This window comes from Pinus tabuliformis, chromosome 3_2 (assembly GCF_031772625.1).
Source record: "Pinus tabuliformis cultivar Carrire ecotype Pingquan chromosome 3_2, CPIR1, whole genome shotgun sequence".
NCBI lineage: Eukaryota > Viridiplantae > Streptophyta > Pinopsida > Pinales > Pinaceae > Pinus > Pinus tabuliformis.
Window position 1 is genome coordinate 987,370,788 of NC_142302.1, and position 13,013 is coordinate 987,383,800.

The 13,013-nt window shown below is 35.2% G+C and overlaps 1 protein-coding gene across 7 annotated transcripts in view; it reads right to left on the minus strand.

The window, feature by feature from the left end:
- The window catches only part of LOC149183927 (calcium/calmodulin-regulated receptor-like kinase 1), a 173,962-nt gene extending 163,937 nt beyond the window's left edge, over positions 1–10,025 (minus strand). For 4 of the 7 annotated variants that reach the window (XM_089417323.1, XM_089417317.1, XM_089417318.1 and 1 more), the window contains exon 1: positions 9,574–10,024. The gene's annotated coding sequence lies outside the window, so the exon portion shown is untranslated. Of the gene's footprint in view, positions 1–9,283; positions 9,447–9,573 lie in introns of all 7 variants that reach the window. The other 3 variants (XM_089417322.1, XM_089417320.1, XM_089417321.1) reach the window with 2 other exon arrangements.
- Positions 10,026–13,013: the final 2,988 nt, after the last annotated feature.

The window sequence follows — 13,013 nt, forward strand, 5'->3', positions numbered from 1 at the left end:
TGCAGAGGTATGTGTATTGGCCCAAGATGCAAGAACAAGTAGCTAGGTTCATAAGAGGATGCATACTCTGTTGTACCAGTAAGCCTAGCAACAGGAAACAAGGTCTGTATCAACCCTTACCTGTACCTACTCGTCTTTGTGAAAGCATTTCCATGGACTTTATGGGAGGTTTACCAACAACCAGAAAGGGACATGATTACCTGTTGGCGGTAGTTGACAAATTCTGCAAGATGTGTGTTCTGATGCCCTATAAAAAGACCATCAGCGGACAAGAAGCAGCAAACTTGTTCTTTGGACAGGTCTGAGTACACTTTGGGATGCCAAGGAGCATCATTTCAGACAGGGATACAAGATTTCTCAGTGCATTATGGACTACATTGTGGGAGAGTATGGACACAAAGTTGAAGAGATCTACAGCATTCCATTCACAGACAGATGGGCAAACAAAAGTAGTCAATAAGACTTTGGTGCAGCTTCTGAGGGGTTACAACCAGAAGCATCCGAAGATCTGGGATGAAAACCTGGTATGTATACAACATTCTTATAATAGAGCAGTGCACACTTCTACAGGAAAGTCTCCATTTGAAACTTGTTTTGGATATTTGAAACCTTCACCTTTGCATATTGCATATGGGCAGCACGGAGGAGTGAAGGAAGACATTACGAGAGATGCTTTGAGGGCTGAAAAATTTATACAGAAGATCAGGCAGAATCATCTATGGGTACAGGAAACACTGCAAAAGTTGTAGGTGAAGTATAAGGCCAGGCATAATCAACACAGAACAAAGAAATCATTCAAGGTGGGAAACACAGTATGGCCACAGTTGATATGGTCCCTTTGATATACTGGAAAAGGTGGGTGATAATGCCTATCGACTCAGTTTACCACCATATATGTGTATTTACCCAATTGTAAATGTAGAGAATTTGAAACTCTATGAGCCTTCCATGGTAGATGAAGAAGAGGAACAGGTCCTACCTTCTGTGGAGGATTTTTCACCGGACGCTCCAGCAGAGTTGTCAAAAGATACAGTTTTGCAGAAGAGGTCCAGAACTACAAGACAAGGGCAACAAGACCTTTGGCAGATTGGGTTGATGGGACAACTTCCAGGCAAAGCTAAATGGTACACCAAAGAGAAGGTGGAGGAAAAATTTCCTCATCTCATTAAGTAAAATCTTTTGGGGACCAAAAGCCTCCCAAAATGGGGAGGTGTGATCCAAATTGGATCATTATATTTTTTGTCATCCATATTAATGCATTTGGAGTGGAAAAAGTGGAGGAATCAGCGCACAGGACCATTTTTATCGACAGGACCCTGTTTGACGAAACGGGGTCTGAAACCTTCCGGGAGTGTTTTGAGGCATCAAACGACGATTTTTGGAGTTAAAACTTTGTCGCCAAGTGCCACACCTTTTCATGCTATTCTACACATAGAAAGCTTTCCAACGGCGCAAGAATCGCGTTAATCGGAGTCCGTATGCAAAAATTATGCCACTCAGAAGTTGACCTTCCTGTTTTCACACATATAGTTTAGGAGGATGCTGCATCAGCCCCCAATATTCATGGAAAAAGGGCTAGCCACGTGTTTGTGATGTAAAAGACTCTAGAAGAGTCTATTTTGTAACTCTAGTTAAGAGTTGATGTAGTCAAAATTAACACTAGTAGGCTATTAGGTTGTGTTATAACCGGGCCACTAGGACGAAGAGGCATTCCATTCTTTCGAGAGCATTTTGTTCCATAGTTGAGCAAAGATAGCCAGGAGAGATAGGAGGTAGAGCAACCCACGGGCCACAGACATTACTTCTTTGTATCTACAGCCATATTTCCAGACAGAGAAAGAGAGCGAAGTAGCGTTACCTTCTAGTTGGGTTTTCTCCCGAAAGGGTTTCCCAGAGAGCATATCTTGTGTATTATGTGTGTGTGAGCTTATTTTGTCGTTCTCTACTTTTCTGCTTGATTTACTTTTACATGCATGCACTAATTACAGTTAATTTTACAGATCTAGAAATTAAATAAAATTGTAATAGTGTAGAATCTCAAATTTTTAATATAATATTATCATATCTATTGTGACGAACTGTCCAGTGGAATATCCACAACAGTTTACGAATCATTGGTTTAGACCCACAACTGGCCAAAATCATGCTCTGATACCACTATAATATTCCTAATAGAAAAATTAACAGTGTATACCAAAACAATAAACCTGGGACAGCAAAAAAATGAATAACACAGCCGCAAAATTAATACACAAGTGACACCAGCAAAATAATCTGAGACATTATATTAATAACATGGGTCTAAGGACATAAAGTGCGATGGAATGATAGAACCTAGGCTTGTTAAGCAAATTGAGCACAACCCAAAAATATGTTGTCCCACATGATGCAGGTCTCAGAATGGCTAATGTATATGTCCCAGTAAATAAACTATTATTGGTTGGCTACTAAAATGGTGATTCCTGATTTGAATACTACCTAGATCACCCTAAAATCGTTGTCATGGACTCCTCTCCAAAAACCACAAAAACCCAAAAACAGTTTGGCCCAAAACCTAGAAGTGAGAGACCACACCAAATAGTGTGTGTGGCCCAGTTGAGCAACTAATGCAGCCCTTTGCAAAAAATGATACTATGGGGAATGTCCTCAATCTATCCACTAGACACTCCTCCAAAAACTCTGCCAATAACCTCCAAATTGAACTACAACTAATAAGCGCTTTGGTGAATTCTGGGTGAATTCACCAAGTGAAGAGATGGGTCCTCGCCTACTCACACTAAATCACCTGAGGGTTTCCATCCTAGGGCTACCGAAGCTAGGACCCAGGTTCTCCAAACCTCATCAAAGACCAAATACATAAATCCAAGATGTCCCAATGATGTGCTCCCCCACTCCTTTTATAGATCTAATGGGCCCCCCTCCAACCTTCTAGAAGTATTTTACTTTATTATTTTATTTTCATTCTAGAAGATTCTCCCATTAACTTTATCTTAAATGACTTTATTTTAGTCAATTTTCCCCTTTTTAGCCTTTTTTCTCCTATTAAGCACCTTCCCTCTTTTTATCAATAAAGTGATTAATTAAAAATCATTTTTTTAACCCGGAAACATGATTATTTGGCCATCATACCTTCCCCGTCCACTGGAAGCCTCTCTTCACCATCCCTAGAAATCCATCCATCTACATCATAAGGAAAATAGAAAAAATGGGAACAGTACATTTGCTCACCAAGTCTCCAAACTCTCTAAATGCAAGCTATGCACAATAAATGAGGCATGTGTGGCTTTCATTAATGCAAGGCAACCTAGGATTTTTTCAAACTTTTTTATATGTTTATAGTATGCTTACTTATTTCATTTTTTGGGGTCTGTGTCATTATTATGAACCAAATACATTAAAACTAGAAGTACACATCATGTATACCAATGTGAGTGTGAAGCACAACTCCAATATAGATAGCAATAGGAGAAACCCTTCCAAATACCCAAATACATTCATACATCCAAATCACATGCCCTCAATAATGACTACATGATTCCTATATATACCATTCACACATTGCACATGTGGTCCTCGTTGATTTTTAGGGCATCCTCTAAATTGATAATTAGTTCTCAAGATTTTCATTATATTATTCTTTTCTTGTGATCTTTTCAATCATTAAGAAATTTCACAAAGGAGCTCAACAGTAAAACAAAATGCCATAAGGATCATAAACAGACAACCACACAATAACACACATATTTACCTTGGGAAAACCCAGATGGGGGAAAATCCAGCAATTCTTTCCTTCGAGAATCAATTCAACAAGAGACATCACAAACTGACTAGCAAAGGCGTCCACCAAGAGTCCAAGTCAAGCCCTCCTCAATTTGTCTACAACATAGCTCTAAAAACTCAGCCTATCTTCCACAAGAATTTGGACTTGGCCACATAGATATCACAGAGAAATTCAACGCCTTTTCATAGAGTATATGCCACAGAAAGCTCGGCCCCTCCATAGAGATAAACCACATAGAACTCGGCTTCTTTACAAGGATTAGTCTTGTCTTCAGTTTGCTTCTTGATCATCTTTGTTCTGCTCCTTGAACTCCTTCGTATGGCTAGAAGATGTTGTATCTTGATGATCAAATATAATGATGGATGAGTGCCTCCTATATATAAAGATCATTAGGCCAAATGGGTGCCATGAAGGGTCGGGCCGACTTGGACATCTTGTGGAGCCAAAAACCAAAATTTTATAATTCAATTTTTTCTTTTTAACAAGGTCACAAAGAACATGCCTTGTATTTTTTTTCTTTTGAAAAAAATAAGATTTTCTTTTGAGCCTGAAGAACATGCAACAAAAAATATTTTAATATGAAGACCAACCATAGCTACAAACTTTAACAGTCCCTTCATTTTTAGGTTGACCCTCTTACATGTACATTTACACATTGCATGCACATTTAACCTCGTATATGCCCCCTCTTAGGGTCATATCATATACATTTAACCCCATATATGCCCCCCTTGGGGTCATATCAATCATGCACTCAATGTGCCCAATATAGTCTTGAGCAAGTTGGTGAGTTACTTGACTGAGTTGACAAAGTCTCATGTTGACTCAATCGAAGTAACAAGTCAAGTCACTCATTTTTTGCCAAAATCAAATCAAACACATCAACGTCAAGTGACTCAATCGAGTTGTGTAACATCAATATCCACATTTCATTGCATTTTATTATCTTGAAAATAAAAATAATTTGCATTTGAAACCATTGTAGAGAATCCACAGTAGGACTTGATTTAAAATCATCATCACAATAGGTACACTAAATTTGTAAAATAGCTCAATCCATCTCCACCAATTTTCATGATCACCCTCTCCCTACCTTTAGCCATCATCCTATCCATAGTTGAAAACTCATGCTTTGTGTATTTTAGCAAGACCTCTAATGAATTGATTTTTCTTACTACCACATAAAACATCTCTCATTTAAGATTTGTTATTACCATCATCATTGTCAAGACCCAAAACATCATTTTCCCATAGATTTGTTTCCATCACAAGGTCAACCACTTCATGCAAACATCATCCAATTGTTGTTGATTAATTCTCAATTGTCCCAGCAAAATATAAAATAAGTTTCTCAAGCTCTTTTTGATATCTTCTAGGAACACATGGAAGGTGAAGCAAGAAGCAAATGTTCTATGTGAATGATGTCATTTAACAGAAATGGCACTACATAACCTACAAGAGCATATATAGGCACTAGAGACCTTTTGCACAGAAGTAGGTATGGAAGTCATTGTAGACAAGACCAAGACCAAGACCGAGGTGGATATATTACTCCTCAAAGAGTACACAAATCAGGCTCAAATCAGCTTCAAAAATGAGACTATGGAGATCACCCAAAACTATGAATACCTAGTTTAGAGTTCAATGAAAAGCTGAATTGGGAGGTATGCACAAGGAAAACACTCCAGGGCAGATGGAAGAAAACCTTCCGACTACAAAACAGATACAGGACAACAGAGGCATGGGATTTGGGATTAATCAGCTCATTCTTTCAGACACTCATTACACCAGGGCTATGAATTGTTTTATGGATATGACTTGCAAGATATCAGAACCAAGCATATCAAGAAACAAATGGAACCAGATAGAGGGAGTGCAAACACACAGTAACAACATGTCCTTGAATAATACAACTACACCTCATGAAATCCGTCTAGCAGAAACAGGTTTGTAACTTTGTACCCAATAGAGTTGAAGCAATATGGAGGCTGATCCAATATAAACAAAGATTAAAGGAAAAGGACAGCAAAAGGATCTTGAAGAGAAAAAAACACATGGGAGTTACAATGCAGAAAATGGTTGGAAAGCAAGAATATATTGAAAGAAAGTTGTCCACTACAAATTGACCTACAGCTTGTTACAGGAATGGCAAATAGAAGGGGACTGCAAAGAATAAACAGTACATAAACAAGTTCAACTCAACATGCAAAATCAAGGTATAAGAATACCTGAAAATAAACAGCCCACAGAGAGAGAAACATATATTAGCCTAATTATGGACATACTTGCATAGGCAAAGATGTCAGACAGGAAGATGGAAGGAGACTAGGGAGAAGTGGGGATGTAGAGCTTGCTAGGTGTGTAGGAAGGGAAGGTGGAGACACAGAAACACTTCCTACACCACCATGAGGCATACAGCTAAATCTAAAAGAGGTCAGCATTGGAGAACATCAATTTAAAAAAGGTGTTCTGAGATGCACAAACAGACACTGAAAAAGGGCATCAAGTCCTAGGGCATTAAGGACAATGCAACTCGGGGACAAGATGTTAAAATCCAAATCAACCGAAGTAGGTGACCCACCCCAAGTGTTACACCCAGATTATTAGCAGAAAACCCTTTTGGGACACATTTTTTAGATGCCTTCTCTTCTCCGTCTCTTTATTTTTGCATTCCAGCTTTCTTATTTCTACATGGGAATCCCCAATGAGATGTAAGCTTTTCTGTCCCACAGACAAATTGGCCTTGTAGATGTTTAATAAAAATTCTATTATGTTTTATTATATTCCTCCTTTCCTCCCTTCCCTCTTATCCTTTGGCTTTAGTGAAGAATTTCTGTATACATTAAATTGTTCCATTTGCTTGTCCTATCGGAGTTGACATGCATCCTCTTCTACTTCATCTTGATTTATCTCATATTTCCCCACTTCACTGCCTCATACTAGATATTCATATCTATTTCAGCTTCTCTACTAGTCTCAAATTCTTAATTCTGTGTCTACTAACTTCATAGATGGAAACTTCTTCACTTTCTTGAATTTAGTTAACAAATTATCGTATTGGTTTTGACTTCTCATCCCTTGTGAGTGTGATTTCTTTTCCTCCTCTCTCAAATGCACAAAATTGTCGAAATTGGGAATGTTGTCACCATAACCAAATTTGGGTACAAGACTTTATAAACAAATTCAATGAGGTAGCTTATTCTTTCCTATTTTAAGGCATCAAAGGGATTCTTCAATTTATTGAACAGAATTGAGCCTAATCATCCATCATACAATTCACATATAGAGTTAGTCACATATGTACATCATTACAATGTGACTGTCCCATTAGTGGGGAAAATATTAAGCATGATGACATGCAAAGTGCTTATGTTCCTCCAATTGGTCAATTTTATTATGCATTCTCTATGTTTAAGATTTTCTCAATATCACCAACCAAACACACCTCCCTAATCTATTCAACTTTGTTGTGTTCTCGTATTCTTCCCTCTTACTCACACACTGATGTTCCAAAATTAGACACTTCCAATAAACAAATAAAATCATTATGATTGAAGGATTACTGTGGCAGTTTGCTTGCGTCCTTTGAGTGTTGTAGCTATTGATAACTAACTTCCACATAGCTTTTTCCTTTTGGAATAATAAGATATCAATATGTTGCTTATAGAATTATGATATATGACTACAAAGCACTAGCCTTGCTTTCTCCAATGCAATTCTCAATGTGCTATGGGGACTTTAAGCCCACAATGCCTTCCCCATCATCATATTGTCAACTCAAAATGACTTGATCTCTTTTATCATAGATGCACCCTTCTTCCAGTTGGACTAGGTATTCTTCCCCTTCACTTTTGAGCTTTGTCAAATACTATTTTTGGTTATAAATTACTTGGAAGTTGGAACCACTACTAACATTCTCATACACAGAAAGATTTTTATATGCTTGGCGTGCTTTGGCTATAACTCGATTCAATGCCAGTTGCAAAAACTTGATAAGTTGTTCTATATGAAGTCCCATTGTGTCATCAATCCACTCATCAAACAATGAATACAGGTCAATCAAGTACACTCTCAATTAGTATATTCTCATTTCTTTTGTCAATTTGTGACAATCCTTCTCAATGTTTTGTTGTATAATTTCCAGCAACATTCCAAAAATTTGAAATTTCTGACTACTAAATGACATTTTGGCATCAATAGACAATACAATACATCCTCCGAATATATACGCTGATGTGCGCTACCCTTCATCTCATAAATTGGAAAAGTACAAGGTATTCATATCACACTTGAATAATTTAAAAAAGTTATTGAATTCGCACACGCTCATTCTCAATTCATATTTTATAGTCAACAGGAAGTATTGACATTATTAGAATTAGTATATTCCATGCAATCATACAAACTAGATAAAGTCACACATATTTTCAAACTCAAACCCTAGATTTCTCAATTTTTTTCTCCCCATCGCCTTAATAGGGCCATCCATAGAAATGGCAACTGGGGATGTTGAGGCTAACTGTACAAATCTCTCTATATACATGTTTGATTATAAAGACTTCAATTTATCAAATCTCTGTATATACATGTTTGATGTTAAGGCTAGCTGTACAAATCTCTCTATATACATATTTGATCATAAAGACTTCAATTTATCAAATCTCTGTATAGACATGTTTGCTCATGAAGACTTCAACTTTCTCTTAAATTTCTTTCAAAAGCGTTATTTTAATAAAATTCTTCAGCTTGGATGGAGGGTTTTCTGAAGCCATGCCTGGACGATTTCTCATTATACTCCGTTGACTATGGGCATTGTCCTTCACTTCTTACCCACAAGTTTTACTTCTGCACAGACTCTGCTCTTCACTCCAAAAGGCACACACTACGAAAGTTCTTAGGGTGGTAACTATACAAGCATCGTCAAAAGTACGTAAATAGGCTCCCAAATGTGTAAATTCTGTGAAATAGTCAACCTTCTTTGGTGTCCGGTCTTGAGTTCCATCCTCAGTAGCAAGGCAACAGCAACAGTATTTATGGTACACTCCTGCCACAGCTACTGAATACTGTTGCAATTGCACACAGGTACCTAATGGGCACTGTTGTAATTGGACCTTGTGGTGCCTCGTTGTTTACGGGATACGATAATGACAATGTCTAGTGATAGATAAATATTATTATAAAATATAAATTATATGTTGAGAAAAAAAGCCTAGGGTCGAATTTGTGTGGCAAAGATTGCCTTTAGAAGCCAATTTCACACACCATTTACCGGACTATTCTACAGAGAGTGGCAAGCAGAGCGAGATCCCGTTTCATTTATTTTATCTATGAGCGGTATAATTTTCATTGTGGAATTTGGGGACGAAATAATTACTATTGAAACTTATGAAGGCCAAACTAGCTTATGCCCGTTACCCGTTGCTTTCAGATGTGTTACAAAATTTTAACTGCAGAAACTAATGACCTTCAAGACTCTGGTTCGGAGGATGCCAAATATGTTACCGAAAACAGAGGAGTGCTGAATTGTTAGGGTAGGCAATACGAGAAGGGCCTATCTCAGAAACTAGGACAAGATGCCAAACCCTCTGCAAAACCCCTGACAATTCACATTTGAAACAGCAACCGAGACCTAATAAATGCCCGCCCAAATCGTAATTCTGAGGACCTAAATTTCATCCAAATAATCAATCAAAATTAGGATCCCCAAAGCAGCTTATATTCAATAATACTGAGTATAAACAAACGGATGATAATTCTGCATTCAAGGGAGTCTTTGATCTGAGCACCCATACCTCAAAACCTATCTGGAAATTGAGTGTGCCTGTGCTATGGGATCCATCGCATGATGATGAGGAACCAATTGATGATGAGGAGGAGCCAATTGAGATAAATCCATGACCGTTCTGGCCAAAAATCCACTGACCTCTGGGATAATTGAATCAATGACACTAGGGGTTGTGTTGAACACTAATGTGGCATGAACGACTTTCTTGCGTGGCTTCCGCGCTTTGACTGGTTCTCGTCCAAATGGAAATGTGAATTAAAGGATTTCAAATTTATGACGTGCGCTAAGATGTTTCATCCAAAGAAAAGAGAAGGAGCCGGGAATATTCATTATTGATATTCATCATTGTAGCACGCAGAACGAATGTCAGTGTCTTTGTTCATGACAGCAATGGCTATAAATAGTCAAATGATGGTGTGAGTGGATGGAATGATGATTCCGACAATTTGACAAGGCAACCATTCACACAGGAATTTTAATGAAGACTTCTACTTTATAATGATGATTCCAGGGTGGGTAAAATAATTTAAATCGTGTGTCAAAATGCAAATCCATATTAACAACGATAACTTAACTTAGATTATTTCTAATTTTTTACAGCTAATTTCGATTTTTTTAATTATTAAAATTTTATTAAATATGACCAATCTGTAATGGTTTAAACTAATAAAAAAATTGAAAATGTATTTTAATTTTTTCCAAATTTCCATTCGTTTTAAAATTTTGATGATATATTTTTGTTTTTTATATTTTCGGTTTATTTTTGTGTGGAGGAATTGTCTGGATCGTCAAAAGTGGTTGAAATTTGGTCAAAAAAAATTCAAGAAATCTTGGCGTAGTAATGTTTGAATCGTATTTTTAATAGTGGAAACGGATTTAGTACTATCAAAAGCTTCTGAGACACTCGAATCTTAAAGTTTGACAATTGTAACTTGGATTTACAAAAATCCTTGCGAAATTTAATTAGAATTTAACTGAAATTTCAATGATTTTCAAGACAAATTTGCAAGCTAGTTAAACTACGGCATTTTGAAATCCATAATTATTAAGAACTTGTAAAAATAAATATATTAAATAAAATTTTATGTTTTGAAAAATAAATTCAGACGATAGTGTCCTTAAATGGTGTCCTTAAATAATGTAGATTGCATATAATTTAAGTATTATATATAAAAGAACTTGTACAATTTTGTATATTTTATATTGTTATGATTAAATAGACATGTAAGATGAGTAGAAATACTTTCATAAAAAATCTTAGTTAAATTTTAAAGTGCTTGAAATGGATTTTAAAGTGTTTGAAATGGAAAATTAGTTTAGCTGATTATTTTTTACTAATATTAAAAGAGTTTTCATAAATTTACAATTAGAGTGAGTTAAAACTACAAATAAAGTTATGAGGTTAATCTCCATAATGATTATTAGACAAGATTCCATAAAATTAAATTATTATATAAAAAAGAATTTGTACAATTTTGTATATTTTATATTGTTATGATCAAATTGACATGTACAATCAGTAGAGATATTGTTATAAAAGGTTTCAATTAAATTTTACATTGTTTGAAATAGAGAATTAGTTTAGTTTATGATCTTTTAGTAATTTTAAAAGATTTTATTTAGAAATAAAGAATTAGTTTAGCTTATGATTTTTTAGTAATTTTAAAAGATTTTATGTATTGCAACTGTAATGTGCTAACCAAGATAGAACTCTTTCAATATGCAAAATGTAAAGTAATGTGTAAGTTAAACTAACAAAGCCAAAAAAGTTAACACAACATCAAATATATAATTTATTTATATCTTTAGCAAAAGTTACCAAAAAATAAAAGAAAAAAATTTAAAGTAACAAAACCAAAAAAATAAACACAACATCAAATATATAATTGCTTTATATCTTTAACAAAGGTTTCCAAGAAAACGAAAGCAAAAATTTAAATAACTAGATGTATAACAAATAATTCCTAAAAATGAACAAGTTAAGTTATAGATAAATAATGTGTACATTAAATAAAATAAGACAAATTTAAATAAACCATATGCATAATAAAAAATATGGAAATGAGCAACTTCATACTATGTACTATGTATCGCTATAGAGAAACTATGTGTGAGATAAACAAAATAAGACAAATTTAAATAACTAGGTACCAAGAACGACTAATTAGAGTACTATACTTATGGCTATAGACAAACAATGTATAAGACAAACAAAATAAAACAAAGGAGAAATACGCATGGGTTTGATACACATTGATGATTATTTGTTGTCATCCTTGCTTGTTGGTTTCCATAGTCCCTTTCTCGTCTTTTTCCATATGAGAATTCAATTCCCTTCAATCGTTTTGATCTTTTATGTGGTTGTTAGAATTACCGTTTTTGTTATTTGAATCGTCTCCTATGGGATAATGTTCTACTTACTTAAGGAAGTTGCTTCATTTTTTCTTCTCCATTTTCTTACAAAGGCCACCCATTCCACGAAAGTCTAGCTAAATGTACATGTATTGGAAAAGGTATGTTGCTTCAAGGAGGTTTTGTATAATGCAATATTATGATTTATTATTTTTTCATATTTCTCCATTTTAGGTGATATATTCTTCATTAGTGTCATGTGCCTCCGAGGAGTTTGAATAAACCTCTCGATGGTCATTTCATTAAACTCGAGGAGAGCTCTGATATCCTCCCTACTAGTGGTATTATACTTTTCCAAAACTTTAAATTTATATGCTTGTGCAAAGAAATTGCTTCTAGATCCAAAAGAAGGAAAATGATTGTTTAACATATTCTCTATGAGTTTCCATATCATATCAAAGTTATTAACATGATGGGTGACCCTTAGAGGGCATCATAAGATTTTTTTCTTCTAGTGTTTTAGATTAGATTCCATTTCCTAGAAGGCTTCTACAAAGACATCAAGAACTTTGGGAAGAATTTCTTATAGTGAAATTTATCAAGTTTTACTAAATTAAACTGCAACTGATCTTGTTAGTACTCTGATTCCCATGCTTGGACATACTTTATGACCTCTAATATATATTTCCCTTGTGCTTATAATGTTTTGGTTTGTTATATAATTCTCTAGACAATTTTCATTTTATTTTGTACACTAACGCATAGTTAATGAAGTCAGATGTTTGACAAATATTGGATTTGTAATATTTAACTTGTTGTACTTCTTCTATCTCAACACTTTTTTTATTTGATCTCAACACTCTATCTTTCAACTTCAATATTTTCCTAGGTTTTCTATTTATTCTCTTGTTGTTATGGTTATATTCTAGCTAATTGGTACTATTTCCTTAAGATCCTCAAGTATTTCAATTAGCTCTTTAGGTTGACCTGCAACCATCATTCCTAAGAACCCCTCTTTCTCTTTTTGCATCCTTTGGAAGCCATTTATAAATTATTGCATGTTAGTGAAACAAAGGTGGGGCACACAAAGTTAAT